This window comes from Hyla sarda, unplaced genomic scaffold, assembly GCF_029499605.1.
Source record: "Hyla sarda isolate aHylSar1 unplaced genomic scaffold, aHylSar1.hap1 scaffold_1370, whole genome shotgun sequence".
Classification (NCBI taxonomy): Eukaryota; Metazoa; Chordata; class Amphibia; order Anura; family Hylidae; genus Hyla; species Hyla sarda.
Genome location: NW_026607999.1, coordinates 27,737 through 42,900, shown reverse-complemented (window position 1 = coordinate 42,900; position 15,164 = coordinate 27,737). Strand labels below are relative to the sequence as shown.

General features: G+C 46.3%; 7 non-coding genes across 7 annotated transcripts; all 7 read right to left on the bottom strand.

The window, feature by feature from the left end:
• Positions 1 to 947: 947 nt before the first annotated feature.
• LOC130306403 (U2 spliceosomal RNA) lies at positions 948 to 1,138 on the bottom strand. Its single transcript, XR_008855759.1, has one exon. It is a non-coding gene; the product is annotated as a U2 spliceosomal RNA (small nuclear RNA).
• A 2,081-nt stretch (positions 1,139 to 3,219) lies between these two features.
• Positions 3,220 to 3,410, bottom strand: LOC130306402 (U2 spliceosomal RNA). The gene has a single exon (XR_008855758.1). It is a non-coding gene; the product is annotated as a U2 spliceosomal RNA (small nuclear RNA).
• Positions 3,411 to 5,493: 2,083 nt separating this feature from the next.
• On the bottom strand, positions 5,494 to 5,684 carry LOC130306401 (U2 spliceosomal RNA). Its single transcript, XR_008855757.1, has one exon. It is a non-coding gene; the product is annotated as a U2 spliceosomal RNA (small nuclear RNA).
• A 2,093-nt stretch (positions 5,685 to 7,777) lies between these two features.
• LOC130306399 (U2 spliceosomal RNA) lies at positions 7,778 to 7,968 on the bottom strand. The gene has a single exon (XR_008855755.1). It is a non-coding gene; the product is annotated as a U2 spliceosomal RNA (small nuclear RNA).
• Positions 7,969 to 10,057: 2,089 nt separating this feature from the next.
• LOC130306398 (U2 spliceosomal RNA) lies at positions 10,058 to 10,248 on the bottom strand. The gene has a single exon (XR_008855754.1). It is a non-coding gene; the product is annotated as a U2 spliceosomal RNA (small nuclear RNA).
• Positions 10,249 to 12,331: 2,083 nt separating this feature from the next.
• Positions 12,332 to 12,522, bottom strand: LOC130306397 (U2 spliceosomal RNA). Its single transcript, XR_008855753.1, has one exon. It is a non-coding gene; the product is annotated as a U2 spliceosomal RNA (small nuclear RNA).
• A 2,085-nt stretch (positions 12,523 to 14,607) lies between these two features.
• LOC130306396 (U2 spliceosomal RNA) lies at positions 14,608 to 14,798 on the bottom strand. The gene has a single exon (XR_008855752.1). It is a non-coding gene; the product is annotated as a U2 spliceosomal RNA (small nuclear RNA).
• Between the last annotated feature and the right edge of the window lie 366 nt (positions 14,799 to 15,164).

Genomic DNA, 15,164 nt, shown 5'->3' with positions numbered 1-15,164 from the left:
GGATTTATACTGATTTTTCCTGTCTGAATTTGTCGCACAGAAAGTTGCAGGCCAAATATGTGTGACATTTCTGCGACTTTAGCTTCTAGAGCATTTTTACAACATTATACATAGGTGCTGAATACATAAAAAGCGACTGTTCAGCGACAGACAAGTCGCATCGGCTGAAAGTAGGCCAGAATGTCAGTCCATGTTGGAGCAGGTTTAGATACAGTCTAAAGCATAGATCTCAAAGTCTGTGCACAGAATTTAGCAAGGGCCTCGCACCTTCTGATGCATCAGGTAGGTGCACTATAGCATAGCCTAACCCTCTGTACTTTGGTCTATATTGATGCGGGACATAGACAGCCAGCTGATGACCAATCCATTAGTGCAATGGATGGCTGGAAGCATTTGTCTTTGCCTTTGCAATACCACAGAAGCAATGCATGGTCAATGTACAGCAATGACACACCTGTGTGAACAGCCAGGAGACCCCCCCATGTTATGTTACATAGTTACATAGTTAGTACGGTCGAAAAAAGACATATGTCCATCAAGTTCAACCAGGGAATTAAGGGGTAGGGGTGTGGCGCGATATTGGGGAAGGGATGAGATTTTATATTTCTTCATAAGCATTAATCTTATTTTGTCAATTAGGAACATTCAGCACCCACCCGCTATCAAGGCAGCTGCCTATCATGTCATGCCCTACCTGCACAGGTGTGCTGGCTACTCAAATGATCCAATTAAGGAGGCCATTTAGTCAGCAGCAGCAGAAGTCCTGTGCCTGGACGCTCCAACAGCGGCCAGACACAAGCAGAAGCAGCAGAAGCAGCAGCAGCACCACCTTTTGTTTTTTGGCTGCAGCAGCAGCAGCAGCAGCAAGGCCCACAGGGCTGGCTAGCTGGCTAGCCAGCAAGCAGGTAGCAATGAAAGTAGGAATCTTTCTTTTTAACCCTGTAAGGGGGTGGTGCACTGTACCCGAAGATACTGCCATATCGGGTCAATGCATAGGGCGACGGAAGCAAGCTTCGAAATCGGCCCCCGTTCTCAAAAATCCATTTAATATATGGTCCCCAGATAGGGGACGTATCAGATATTAAACTGATAAGAACAGATACTACACTTGATCTTAGCCAAAAGGCCGAGAAGCGATAACCGTGAAAGGGGCGGGCCCAACAAGGTCCCCTTCATGGGCACTATCACTGCTTGCTGTCAGGGAGGCTGCCAGACAATTTTCCATGCACACTCTGGGCTGGGGGGCAGTCAACCACCAGTACACACAGCAGAACCTAAACCCATACCATTATTGCTAAGCAGCAAGACAGGGGCCCATTGCACTCCCACGGGGCCTTTTTAAATGCAATCCATAACCCGGATTTGCCAGGAACCCTTCTTACTCCTCCTACTTGCATGTGACACTGGGCTTAGGATCTGCATAGGAAACACACACACAAGCACACACCTACCTTTGTTGCCTGCAGATGCCTCCTTGGCTGTCCCCAAACGGTATCAAACCAACACCCACGGGAAGCTGTAAGCATAGAGGACATGCCTGCACCCCATTGGACTTACCTGTGTGGGTTAAATCCGGGTTATTTGACAACCTATGGCGGTGATGGTTCTGCTCAGGCAGAGCAGTGCTGATGCTCCTCATAAAGCTGTCGCTGCTGTGAAGGTTCTAGGTGACATCACAATCCCTATGGTTACATACACGACAAAGCTGGGTTGTTGTTGTTTACACTCTGCAAGGCCTGTGGAAGTGAGTGACATCATAGCACTGTAGTTCTGAGGGTTCTAGATGGATGCAACAATCTCCTGTTGCTTCTATGAAGGCCATAATAGACGACATCACCAAACAGCTCCATAGTCACATACACAGCAAAGGAGAGATGTTGTTTACACCTAGTGATGTCAGTGGTATTGAGTGACATCACAGCACAGTGCTAAGGCTCCTGGGCCTGGACACAGCAGCGGCTGCAATATCTCAACGGAGAATACGTTTATATATATGTGTGTGTGTGCGCGTATATATATATATATATATATATATATATATATATATTTCTCCGCCGAAATCACTTTTAAACCCATTTCCACCTTTTTTTCCCTTCTCTTCCTCTTACTTTTTTTTCACGTTTTTTTACGTTTTTCTCCTTTTCGCCTCTTTTCTGGGCGTATTATTCTTCTTTTTCTTCTTTTTTTTCGTCTAATGCATACCCCATCAGTGCAGCAATGCTTATTCAATACCGCCAGCAGATGGAGACACTGGGGGATAATTTTCTAAGGATTTATACTGATTTTTCCTGTCTGAATTTGTCGCACAGAAAGTTGCAGGCCAAATATGTGTGACATTTCTGCGACTTTAGCTTCTAGAGCATTTTTACAACATTATACATAGGTGCTGAATACATAAAAAGCGACTGTTCAGCGACAGACAAGTCGCATCGGCTGAAAGTAGGCCAGAATGTCAGTCCATGTTGGAGCAGGTTTAGATACAGTCTAAAGCATAGATCTCAAAGTCTGTGCACAGAATTTAGCAAGGGCCTCGCACCTTCTGATGCATCAGGTAGGTGCACTATAGCATAGCCTAACCCTCTGTACTTTGGTCTATATTGATGCGGGACATAGACAGCCAGCTGATGACCAATCCATTAGTGCAATGGATGGCTGGAAGCATTTGTCTTTGCCTTTGCAATACCACAGAAGCAATGCATGGTCAATGTACAGCAATGACACACCTGTGTGAACAGCCAGGAGACCCCCCCATGTTATGTTACATAGTTACATAGTTAGTACGGTCGAAAAAAGACATATGTCCATCAAGTTCAACCAGGGAATTAAGGGGTAGGGGTGTGGCGCGATATTGGGGAAGGGATGAGATTTTATATTTCTTCATAAGCATTAATCTTATTTTGTCAATTAGGAACATTCAGCACCCACCCGCTATCAAGGCAGCTGCCTATCATGTCATGCCCTACCTGCACAGGTGTGCTGGCTACTCAAATGATCCAATTAAGGAGGCCATTTAGTCAGCAGCAGCAGAAGTCCTGTGCCTGGACGCTCCAACAGCGGCCAGACACAAGCAGAAGCAGCAGAAGCAGCAGCAGCACCACCTTTTGTTTTTTGGCTGCAGCAGCAGCAGCAGCAGCAGCAAGGCCCACAGGGCTGGCTAGCTGGCTAGCCAGCAAGCAGGTAGCAATGAAAGTAGGAATCTTTCTTTTTAACCCTGTAAGGGGGTGGTGCACTGTACCCGAAGATACTGCCATATCGGGTCAATGCATAGGGCGACGGAAGCAAGCTTCGAAATCGGCCCCCGTTCTCAAAAATCCATTTAATATATGGTCCCCAGATAGGGGACGTATCAGATATTAAACTGATAAGAACAGATACTACACTTGATCTTAGCCAAAAGGCCGAGAAGCGATAACCGTGAAAGGGGCGGGCCCAACAAGGTCCCCTTCATGGGCACTATCACTGCTTGCTGTCAGGGAGGCTGCCAGACAATTTTCCATGCACACTCTGGGCTGGGGGGCAGTCAACCACCAGTACACACAGCAGAACCTAAACCCATACCATTATTGCTAAGCAGCAAGACAGGGGCCCATTGCACTCCCACGGGGCCTTTTTAAATGCAATCCATAACCCGGATTTGCCAGGAACCCTTCTTACTCCTCCTACTTGCATGTGACACTGGGCTTAGGATCTGCATAGGAAACACACACACAAGCACACACCTACCTTTGTTGCCTGCAGATGCCTCCTTGGCTGTCCCCAAACGGTATCAAACCAACACCCACGGGAAGCTGTAAGCATAGAGGACATGCCTGCACCCCATTGGACTTACCTGTGTGGGTTAAATCCGGGTTATTTGACAACCTATGGCGGTGATGGTTCTGCTCAGGCAGAGCAGTGCTGATGCTCCTCATAAAGCTGTCGCTGCTGTGAAGGTTCTAGGTGACATCACAATCCCTATGGTTACATACACGACAAAGCTGGGTTGTTGTTGTTTACACTCTGCAAGGCCTGTGGAAGTGAGTGACATCATAGCACTGTAGTTCTGAGGGTTCTAGATGGATGCAACAATCTCCTGTTGCTTCTATGAAGGCCATAATAGACGACATCACCAAACAGCTCCATAGTCACATACACAGCAAAGGAGAGATGTTGTTTACACCTAGTGATGTCAGTGGTATTGAGTGACATCACAGCACAGTGCTAAGGCTCCTGGGCCTGGACACAGCAGCGGCTGCAATATCTCAACGGAGAATACGTTTATATATATGTGTGTGTGTGCGCGTATATATATATATATATATATATATATATATATATATATTTCTCCGCCGAAATCACTTTTAAACCCATTTCCACCTTTTTTTCCCTTCTCTTCCTCTTACTTTTTTTTCACGTTTTTTTACGTTTTTCTCCTTTTCGCCTCTTTTCTGGGCGTATTATTCTTCTTTTTCTTCTTTTTTTTCGTCTAATGCATACCCCATCAGTGCAGCAATGCTTATTCAATACCGCCAGCAGATGGAGACACTGGGGGATAATTTTCTAAGGATTTATACTGATTTTTCCTGTCTGAATTTGTCGCACAGAAAGTTGCAGGCCAAATATGTGTGACATTTCTGCGACTTTAGCTTCTAGAGCATTTTTACAACATTATACATAGGTGCTGAATACATAAAAAGCGACTGTTCAGCGACAGACAAGTCGCATCGGCTGAAAGTAGGCCAGAATGTCAGTCCATGTTGGAGCAGGTTTAGATACAGTCTAAAGCATAGATCTCAAAGTCTGTGCACAGAATTTAGCAAGGGCCTCGCACCTTCTGATGCATCAGGTAGGTGCACTATAGCATAGCCTAACCCTCTGTACTTTGGTCTATATTGATGCGGGACATAGACAGCCAGCTGATGACCAATCCATTAGTGCAATGGATGGCTGGAAGCATTTGTCTTTGCCTTTGCAATACCACAGAAGCAATGCATGGTCAATGTACAGCAATGACACACCTGTGTGAACAGCCAGGAGACCCCCCCATGTTATGTTACATAGTTACATAGTTAGTACGGTCGAAAAAAGACATATGTCCATCAAGTTCAACCAGGGAATTAAGGGGTAGGGGTGTGGCGCGATATTGGGGAAGGGATGAGATTTTATATTTCTTCATAAGCATTAATCTTATTTTGTCAATTAGGAACATTCAGCACCCACCCGCTATCAAGGCAGCTGCCTATCATGTCATGCCCTACCTGCACAGGTGTGCTGGCTACTCAAATGATCCAATTAAGGAGGCCATTTAGTCAGCAGCAGCAGAAGTCCTGTGCCTGGACGCTCCAACAGCGGCCAGACACAAGCAGAAGCAGCAGAAGCAGCAGCAGCACCACCTTTTGTTTTTTGGCTGCAGCAGCAGCAGCAGCAGCAGCAAGGCCCACAGGGCTGGCTAGCTGGCTAGCCAGCAAGCAGGTAGCAATGAAAGTAGGAATCTTTCTTTTTAACCCTGTAAGGGGGTGGTGCACTGTACCCGAAGATACTGCCATATCGGGTCAATGCATAGGGCGACGGAAGCAAGCTTCGAAATCGGCCCCCGTTCTCAAAAATCCATTTAATATATGGTCCCCAGATAGGGGACGTATCAGATATTAAACTGATAAGAACAGATACTACACTTGATCTTAGCCAAAAGGCCGAGAAGCGATAACCGTGAAAGGGGCGGGCCCAACAAGGTCCCCTTCATGGGCACTATCACTGCTTGCTGTCAGGGAGGCTGCCAGACAATTTTCCATGCACACTCTGGGCTGGGGGGCAGTCAACCACCAGTACACACAGCAGAACCTAAACCCATACCATTATTGCTAAGCAGCAAGACAGGGGCCCATTGCACTCCCACGGGGCCTTTTTAAATGCAATCCATAACCCGGATTTGCCAGGAACCCTTCTTACTCCTCCTACTTGCATGTGACACTGGGCTTAGGATCTGCATAGGAAACACACACACAAGCACACACCTACCTTTGTTGCCTGCAGATGCCTCCTTGGCTGTCCCCAAACGGTATCAAACCAACACCCACGGGAAGCTGTAAGCATAGAGGACATGCCTGCACCCCATTGGACTTACCTGTGTGGGTTAAATCCGGGTTATTTGACAACCTATGGCGGTGATGGTTCTGCTCAGGCAGAGCAGTGCTGATGCTCCTCATAAAGCTGTCGCTGCTGTGAAGGTTCTAGGTGACATCACAATCCCTATGGTTACATACACGACAAAGCTGGGTTGTTGTTGTTTACACTCTGCAAGGCCTGTGGAAGTGAGTGACATCATAGCACTGTAGTTCTGAGGGTTCTAGATGGATGCAACAATCTCCTGTTGCTTCTATGAAGGCCATAATAGACGACATCACCAAACAGCTCCATAGTCACATACACAGCAAAGGAGAGATGTTGTTTACACCTAGTGATGTCAGTGGTATTGAGTGACATCACAGCACAGTGCTAAGGCTCCTGGGCCTGGACACAGCAGCGGCTGCAATATCTCAACGGAGAATACGTTTATATATATGTGTGTGTGTGCGCGTATATATATATATATATATATATATATATATATATATATATATATATATTTCTCCGCCGAAATCACTTTTAAACCCATTTCCACCTTTTTTTCCCTTCTCTTCCTCTTACTTTTTTTTCACGTTTTTTTACGTTTTTCTCCTTTTCGCCTCTTTTCTGGGCGTATTATTCTTCTTTTTCTTCTTTTTTTTCGTCTAATGCATACCCCATCAGTGCAGCAATGCTTATTCAATACCGCCAGCAGATGGAGACACTGGGGGATAATTTTCTAAGGATTTATACTGATTTTTCCTGTCTGAATTTGTCGCACAGAAAGTTGCAGGCCAAATATGTGTGACATTTCTGCGACTTTAGCTTCTAGAGCATTTTTACAACATTATACATAGGTGCTGAATACATAAAAAGCGACTGTTCAGCGACAGACAAGTCGCATCGGCTGAAAGTAGGCCAGAATGTCAGTCCATGTTGGAGCAGGTTTAGATACAGTCTAAAGCATAGATCTCAAAGTCTGTGCACAGAATTTAGCAAGGGCCTCGCACCTTCTGATGCATCAGGTAGGTGCACTATAGCATAGCCTAACCCTCTGTACTTTGGTCTATATTGATGCGGGACATAGACAGCCAGCTGATGACCAATCCATTAGTGCAATGGATGGCTGGAAGCATTTGTCTTTGCCTTTGCAATACCACAGAAGCAATGCATGGTCAATGTACAGCAATGACACACCTGTGTGAACAGCCAGGAGACCCCCCCATGTTATGTTACATAGTTACATAGTTAGTACGGTCGAAAAAAGACATATGTCCATCAAGTTCAACCAGGGAATTAAGGGGTAGGGGTGTGGCGCGATATTGGGGAAGGGATGAGATTTTATATTTCTTCATAAGCATTAATCTTATTTTGTCAATTAGGAACATTCAGCACCCACCCGCTATCAAGGCAGCTGCCTATCATGTCATGCCCTACCTGCACAGGTGTGCTGGCTACTCAAATGATCCAATTAAGGAGGCCATTTAGTCAGCAGCAGCAGAAGTCCTGTGCCTGGACGCTCCAACAGCGGCCAGACACAAGCAGAAGCAGCAGAAGCAGCAGCAGCACCACCTTTTGTTTTTTGGCTGCAGCAGCAGCAGCAGCAGCAGCAAGGCCCACAGGGCTGGCTAGCTGGCTAGCCAGCAAGCAGGTAGCAATGAAAGTAGGAATCTTTCTTTTTAACCCTGTAAGGGGGTGGTGCACTGTACCCGAAGATACTGCCATATCGGGTCAATGCATAGGGCGACGGAAGCAAGCTTCGAAATCGGCCCCCGTTCTCAAAAATCCATTTAATATATGGTCCCCAGATAGGGGACGTATCAGATATTAAACTGATAAGAACAGATACTACACTTGATCTTAGCCAAAAGGCCGAGAAGCGATAACCGTGAAAGGGGCGGGCCCAACAAGGTCCCCTTCATGGGCACTATCACTGCTTGCTGTCAGGGAGGCTGCCAGACAATTTTCCATGCACACTCTGGGCTGGGGGGCAGTCAACCACCAGTACACACAGCAGAACCTAAACCCATACCATTATTGCTAAGCAGCAAGACAGGGGCCCATTGCACTCCCACGGGGCCTTTTTAAATGCAATCCATAACCCGGATTTGCCAGGAACCCTTCTTACTCCTCCTACTTGCATGTGACACTGGGCTTAGGATCTGCATAGGAAACACACACACAAGCACACACCTACCTTTGTTGCCTGCAGATGCCTCCTTGGCTGTCCCCAAACGGTATCAAACCAACACCCACGGGAAGCTGTAAGCATAGAGGACATGCCTGCACCCCATTGGACTTACCTGTGTGGGTTAAATCCGGGTTATTTGACAACCTATGGCGGTGATGGTTCTGCTCAGGCAGAGCAGTGCTGATGCTCCTCATAAAGCTGTCGCTGCTGTGAAGGTTCTAGGTGACATCACAATCCCTATGGTTACATACACGACAAAGCTGGGTTGTTGTTGTTTACACTCTGCAAGGCCTGGGGAAGTGAGTGACATCATAGCACTGTAGTTCTGAGGGTTCTAGATGGATGCAACAATCTCCTGTTGCTTCTATGAAGGCCATAATAGACGACATCACCAAACAGCTCCATAGTCACATACACAGCAAAGGAGAGATGTTGTTTACACCTAGTGATGTCAGTGGTATTGAGTGACATCACAGCACAGTGCTAAGGCTCCTGGGCCTGGACACAGCAGCGGCTGCAATATCTCAACGGAGAATACGTTTATATATATGTGTGTGTGTGCGCGTATATATATATATATATATATATATATATATATATATATATATATTTCTCCGCCGAAATCACTTTTAAACCCATTTCCACCTTTTTTTCCCTTCTCTTCCTCTTACTTTTTTTTCACGTTTTTTTACGTTTTTCTCCTTTTCGCCTCTTTTCTGGGCGTATTATTCTTCTTTTTCTTCTTTTTTTTCGTCTAATGCATACCCCATCAGTGCAGCAATGCTTATTCAATACCGCCAGCAGATGGAGACACTGGGGGATAATTTTCTAAGGATTTATACTGATTTTTCCTGTCTGAATTTGTCGCACAGAAAGTTGCAGGCCAAATATGTGTGACATTTCTGCGACTTTAGCTTCTAGAGCATTTTTACAACATTATACATAGGTGCTGAATACATAAAAAGCGACTGTTCAGCGACAGACAAGTCGCATCGGCTGAAAGTAGGCCAGAATGTCAGTCCATGTTGGAGCAGGTTTAGATACAGTCTAAAGCATAGATCTCAAAGTCTGTGCACAGAATTTAGCAAGGGCCTCGCACCTTCTGATGCATCAGGTAGGTGCACTATAGCATAGCCTAACCCTCTGTACTTTGGTCTATATTGATGCGGGACATAGACAGCCAGCTGATGACCAATCCATTAGTGCAATGGATGGCTGGAAGCATTTGTCTTTGCCTTTGCAATACCACAGAAGCAATGCATGGTCAATGTACAGCAATGACACACCTGTGTGAACAGCCAGGAGACCCCCCCATGTTATGTTACATAGTTACATAGTTAGTACGGTCGAAAAAAGACATATGTCCATCAAGTTCAACCAGGGAATTAAGGGGTAGGGGTGTGGCGCGATATTGGGGAAGGGATGAGATTTTATATTTCTTCATAAGCATTAATCTTATTTTGTCAATTAGGAACATTCAGCACCCACCCGCTATCAAGGCAGCTGCCTATCATGTCATGCCCTACCTGCACAGGTGTGCTGGCTACTCAAATGATCCAATTAAGGAGGCCATTTAGTCAGCAGCAGCAGAAGTCCTGTGCCTGGACGCTCCAACAGCGGCCAGACACAAGCAGAAGCAGCAGAAGCAGCAGCAGCACCACCTTTTGTTTTTTGGCTGCAGCAGCAGCAGCAGCAGCAGCAAGGCCCACAGGGCTGGCTAGCTGGCTAGCCAGCAAGCAGGTAGCAATGAAAGTAGGAATCTTTCTTTTTAACCCTGTAAGGGGGTGGTGCACTGTACCCGAAGATACTGCCATATCGGGTCAATGCATAGGGCGACGGAAGCAAGCTTCGAAATCGGCCCCCGTTCTCAAAAATCCATTTAATATATGGTCCCCAGATAGGGGACGTATCAGATATTAAACTGATAAGAACAGATACTACACTTGATCTTAGCCAAAAGGCCGAGAAGCGATAACCGTGAAAGGGGCGGGCCCAACAAGGTCCCCTTCATGGGCACTATCACTGCTTGCTGTCAGGGAGGCTGCCAGACAATTTTCCATGCACACTCTGGGCTGGGGGGCAGTCAACCACCAGTACACACAGCAGAACCTAAACCCATACCATTATTGCTAAGCAGCAAGACAGGGGCCCATTGCACTCCCACGGGGCCTTTTTAAATGCAATCCATAACCCGGATTTGCCAGGAACCCTTCTTACTCCTCCTACTTGCATGTGACACTGGGCTTAGGATCTGCATAGGAAACACACACACAAGCACACACCTACCTTTGTTGCCTGCAGATGCCTCCTTGGCTGTCCCCAAACGGTATCAAACCAACACCCACGGGAAGCTGTAAGCATAGAGGACATGCCTGCACCCCATTGGACTTACCTGTGTGGGTTAAATCCGGGTTATTTGACAACCTATGGCGGTGATGGTTCTGCTCAGGCAGAGCAGTGCTGATGCTCCTCATAAAGCTGTCGCTGCTGTGAAGGTTCTAGGTGACATCACAATCCCTATGGTTACATACACGACAAAGCTGGGTTGTTGTTGTTTACACTCTGCAAGGCCTGTGGAAGTGAGTGACATCATAGCACTGTAGTTCTGAGGGTTCTAGATGGATGCAACAATCTCCTGTTGCTTCTATGAAGGCCATAATAGACGACATCACCAAACAGCTCCATAGTCACATACACAGCAAAGGAGAGATGTTGTTTACACCTAGTGATGTCAGTGGTATTGAGTGACATCACAGCACAGTGCTAAGGCTCCTGGGCCTGGACACAGCAGCGGCTGCAATATCTCAACGGAGAATACGTTTATATATATGTGTGTGTGTGCGCGTATATATATATATATATATATATATATATATATATATATTTCTCCGCCGAAATCACTTTTAAACCCATTTCCACCTTTTTTTCCCTTCTCTTCCTCTTACTTTTTTTTCACGTTTTTTTACGTTTTTCTCCTTTTCGCCTCTTTTCTGGGCGTATTATTCTTCTTTTTCTTCTTTTTTTTCGTCTAATGCATACCCCATCAGTGCAGCAATGCTTATTCAATACCGCCAGCAGATGGAGACACTGGGGGATAATTTTCTAAGGATTTATACTGATTTTTCCTGTCTGAATTTGTCGCACAGAAAGTTGCAGGCCAAATATGTGTGACATTTCTGCGACTTTAGCTTCTAGAGCATTTTTACAACATTATACATAGGTGCTGAATACATAAAAAGCGACTGTTCAGCGACAGACAAGTCGCATCGGCTGAAAGTAGGCCAGAATGTCAGTCCATGTTGGAGCAGGTTTAGATACAGTCTAAAGCATAGATCTCAAAGTCTGTGCACAGAATTTAGCAAGGGCCTCGCACCTTCTGATGCATCAGGTAGGTGCACTATAGCATAGCCTAACCCTCTGTACTTTGGTCTATATTGATGCGGGACATAGACAGCCAGCTGATGACCAATCCATTAGTGCAATGGATGGCTGGAAGCATTTGTCTTTGCCTTTGCAATACCACAGAAGCAATGCATGGTCAATGTACAGCAATGACACACCTGTGTGAACAGCCAGGAGACCCCCCCATGTTATGTTACATAGTTACATAGTTAGTACGGTCGAAAAAAGACATATGTCCATCAAGTTCAACCAGGGAATTAAGGGGTAGGGGTGTGGCGCGATATTGGGGAAGGGATGAGATTTTATATTTCTTCATAAGCATTAATCTTATTTTGTCAATTAGGAACATTCAGCACCCACCCGCTATCAAGGCAGCTGCCTATCATGTCATGCCCTACCTGCACAGGTGTGCTGGCTACTCAAATGATCCAATTAAGGAGGCCATTTAGTCAGCAGCAGCAGAAGTCCTGTGCCTGGACGCTCCAACAGCGGCCAGACACAAGCAGAAGCAGCAGAAGCAGCAGCAGCACCACCTTTTGTTTTTTGGCTGCAGCAGCAGCAGCAGCAGCAGCAAGGCCCACAGGGCTGGCTAGCTGGCTAGCCAGCAAGCAGGTAGCAATGAAAGTAGGAATCTTTCTTTTTAACCCTGTAAGGGGGTGGTGCACTGTACCCGAAGATACTGCCATATCGGGTCAATGCATAGGGCGACGGAAGCAAGCTTCGAAATCGGCCCCCGTTCTCAAAAATCCATTTAATATATGGTCCCCAGATAGGGGACGTATCAGATATTAAACTGATAAGAACAGATACTACACTTGATCTTAGCCAAAAGGCCGAGAAGCGATAACCGTGAAAGGGGCGGGCCCAACAAGGTCCCCTTCATGGGCACTATCACTGCTTGCTGTCAGGGAGGCTGCCAGACAATTTTCCATGCACACTCTGGGCTGGGGGGCAGTCAACCACCAGTACACACAGCAGAACCTAAACCCATACCATTATTGCTAAGCAGCAAGACAGGGGCCCATTGCACTCCCACGGGGCCTTTTTAAATGCAATCCATAACCCGGATTTGCCAGGAACCCTTCTTACTCCTCCTACTTGCATGTGACACTGGGCTTAGGATCTGCATAGGAAACACACACACAAGCACACACCTACCTTTGTTGCCTGCAGATGCCTCCTTGGCTGTCCCCAAACGGTATCAAACCAACACCCACGGGAAGCTGTAAGCATAGAGGACATGCCTGCACCCCATTGGACTTACCTGTGTGGGTTAAATCCGGGTTATTTGACAACCTATGGCGGTGATGGTTCTGCTCAGGCAGAGCAGTGCTGATGCTCCTCATAAAGCTGTCGCTGCTGTGAAGGTTCTAGGTGACATCACAATCCCTATGGTTACATACACGACAAAGCTGGGTTGTTGTTGTTTACACTCTGCAAGGCCTGTGGAAGTGAGTGACATCATAGCACTGTAGTTCTGAGGGTTCTAGATGGATGCAACAATCTCCTGTTGCTTCTATGAAGGCCATAATAGACGACATCACCAAACAGCTCCATAGTCACATACACAGCAAAGGAGAGATGTTGTTTACACCTAGTGATGTCAGTGGTATTGAGTGACATCACAGCACAGTGCTAAGGCTCCTGGGCCTGGACACAGCAGCGGCTGCAATATCTCAACGGAGAATACGTTTATATATATGTGTGTGTGTGCGCGTATATATATATATATATATATATATATATATATATATATATTTCTCCGCCGAAATCACTTTTAAACCCATTTCCACCTTTTTTTCCCTTCTCTTCCTCTTACTTTTTTTTCACGTTTTTTTACGTTTTTCTCCTTTTCGCCTCTTTTCTGGGCGTATTATTCTTCTTTTTCTTCTTTTTTTTCGTCTAATGCATACCCCATCAGTGCAGCAATGCTTATTCAATACCGCCAGCAGATGGAGACACTGGGGGATAATTTTCTAAGGATTTATACTGATTTTTCCTGTCTGAATTTGTCGCACAGAAAGTTGCAGGCCAAATATGTGTGACATTTCTGCGACTTTAGCTTCTAGAGCATTTTTACAACATTATACATAGGTGCTGAATACATAAAAAGCGACTGTTCAGCGACAGACAAGTCGCATCGGCTGAAAGTAGGCCAGAATGTCAGTCCATGTTGGAGCAGGTTTAGATACAGTCTAAAGCATAGATCTCAAAGTCTGTGCACAGAATTTAGCAAGGGCCTCGCACCTTCTGATGCATCAGGTAGGTGCACTATAGCATAGCCTAACCCTCTGTACTTTGGTCTATATTGATGCGGGACATAGACAGCCAGCTGATGACCAATCCATTAGTGCAATGGATGGCTGGAAGCATTTGTCTTTGCCTTTGCAATACCACAGAAGCAATGCATGGTCAATGTACAGCAATGACACACCTGTGTGAACAGCCAGGAGACCCCCCCATGTTATGTTACATAGTTACATAGTTAGTACGGTCGAAAAAAGACATATGTCCATCAAGTTCAACCAGGGAATTAAGGGGTAGGGGTGTGGCGCGATATTGGGGAAGGGATGAGATTTTATATTTCTTCATAAGCATTAATCTTATTTTGTCAATTAGGAACATTCAGCACCCACCCGCTATCAAGGCAGCTGCCTATCATGTCATGCCCTACCTGCACAGGTGTGCTGGCTACTCAAATGATCCAATTAAGGAGGCCATTTAGTCAGCAGCAGCAGAAGTCCTGTGCCTGGACGCTCCAACAGCGGCCAGACACAAGCAGAAGCAGCAGAAGCAGCAGCAGCACCACCTTTTGTTTTTTGGCTGCAGCAGCAGCAGCAGCAGCAGCAAGGCCCACAGGGCTGGCTAGCTGGCTAGCCAGCAAGCAGGTAGCAATGAAAGTAGGAATCTTTCTTTTTAACCCTGTAAGGGGGTGGTGCACTGTACCCGAAGATACTGCCATATCGGGTCAATGCATAGGGCGACGGAAGCAAGCTTCGAAATCGGCCCCCGTTCTCAAAAATCCATTTAATATATGGTCCCCAGATAGGGGACGTATCAGATATTAAACTGATAAGAACAGATACTACACTTGATCTTAGCCAAAAGGCCGAGAAGCGATAACCGTGAAAGGGGCGGGCCCAACAAGGTCCCCTTCATGGGCACTATCACTGCTTGCTGTCAGGGAGGCTGCCAGACAATTTTCCATGCACACTCTGGGCTGGGGGGCAGTCAACCACCAGTACACACAGCAGAACCTAAACCCATACCATTATTGCTAAGCAGCAAGACAGGGGCCCATTGCACTCCCACGGGGCCTTTTTAAATGCAATCCATAACCCGGATTTGCCAGGAACCCTTCTTACTCCTCCTACTTGCATGTGACACTGGGCTTAGGATCTGCATAGGAAACACACACACAAGCACACACCTACCTTTGTTGCCTGCAGATGCCTCCTTGGCTGTCCCCAAACGGTATCAAACCAAC